Genomic DNA, 1,779 nt, shown 5'->3' on the forward strand with positions numbered 1-1,779 from the left:
AAGCAGCATTAGGGCCTTTGGTGGTGCTGATTTCCTTGTGGGTTGTTGTACTTCCTGTGGTAAGAATTCTCATCAGCTCTGTCCCCCAGTTTGAGAGATTAGTACAAACGGAATGTTATGAACTCCCCTGCATAATAATTTATCAAGATGTATAGTTGTGAATTTTTTGGACTACCCTAAATGGTTTATAGATAAGAAGTTTGCAAACATGACTGGTGTTAGTGATACTGGTGTAGTTGGAGGGTGTTGTACCTTCGAGAACAACCAATGTTGCAGTGGAACTTGTGGCTCTCTCCAAAACCACAACTCCTGCAGCCTGCAGATGTCAGCCCGTACATTGCCCTGTGCCTGTGAACTGGCTTGGTGATCCATTGGGTGTCAAAGTTTCTTCTGATAGCTTTATGAAATGGCTCAATAAGGATAACCTCAAAAAATTTGTTTGTGGAATCTTCACCAACCCAGTAAGAATTCAGGACTCGTAGAGCCCCATGGTGACATCCAGCTCATTCTTTGGTGACAGACTGCAGGCTTCCTGCAAATTTCAGCTGGTTAACATCATGATAGATGGGCTTGCCATAGATCACACCCTTAGGCAATGGGCATTTGCCGCCACCACGGTGCACACAAATCCTCTATATGACATAACCTTGCTTGGGGGGCCTGTGCACCTTTTGGGCCTGGCGGGGCAGGGCATCCAGTGCGGTGCTGAGAGCTGGCAGAAAGCGTATCACGTCTGACTGCTGCTTCTTCCACAGCTCCTGAATGTACTTGGAGGCACCCATCCTGTGTCACCTGATGGCTGCTGGTCAATGGCAAGGGTGAATTTTTTCTGTCTCTGTGATATGCTCTGTGAAAACTATTGATCAGGTGTATTTTACAAAAGTATTTCCATAGGTATAATTTTAAAGATGCTACAATTTTGTGTTTGAAAGACTGAAAACCATTGGTTAGTATAACCTCTTCCTGAATTTCTGAAACTTAGGCAGACAAAGATCAATTTATATGTAATTCGTCCTAATGGAAAAGAGGCAGCCAAGTGTTCTGTTGCTTTCTAATAGACATAAAAGAAGTAAGATCTTAGATAAGTGTTTGATGCAATGATTTAGCACCTCTGGGGAAGGCTGCATCCCTCATCACAATACCTGAGTTTGATTTCTGCCTTTGCTTCCTATTCCAGCTTTTTGCTAATGCACACCTCCAATGCATGCATCCCTCCCAAGCAGCTGGAGCACCGGGATTGACTTCCAAGTCGCCTGCTTCAGTCTCTCCTAGCTCACTCTAGTGAAGGGATTTGGAGAGTAATTCAGCAGACTGAAGATCTCTGGGTTTCTTATTGGTCAGTCTTCCAAGTAAATAAGCATAAATTATAAAAAATAAAAGCACACGATTTTAGTCATAAATCCCAATGCTACTTTTTATATTCATGTGGAAATATGGAAAGTCCACTTAATCAATTTAATATATTTTATCATATTCTAATTTACTATGAAGAAATATCATGAAAATGAAATTTTTCTTTGATTTTGAATACTGACATATTTCTACTAAATCCTAAAGATTTAGCCATTCATAGTGGTCTCACTCTGCAGGTAGAAACGTGACTTTGTTGAATCACCCTAAACGCCTATTTGTCAGCAAATTAACAAACACCTGCTTGACAGCATACATATATGTACACACACATATACATATATGTACACACATATACATATATGTACACACACACATATATACATGTCAGATTTCCCATTACATTTTTCACATGGATTTCTCCTCTTC

General features: G+C 40.6%; 1 pseudogene; it reads right to left on the reverse strand.

Annotated features, from left to right (window-relative positions):
• Positions 1-218: 218 nt before the first annotated feature.
• Positions 219-782, reverse strand: LOC101525059 (large ribosomal subunit protein eL15-like; annotated as a pseudogene).
• Positions 783-1,779: the final 997 nt, after the last annotated feature.

The sequence above is a fragment of the Ochotona princeps genome, chromosome 25 (genome assembly GCF_030435755.1).
Source record: "Ochotona princeps isolate mOchPri1 chromosome 25, mOchPri1.hap1, whole genome shotgun sequence".
NCBI lineage: Eukaryota > Metazoa > Chordata > Mammalia > Lagomorpha > Ochotonidae > Ochotona > Ochotona princeps.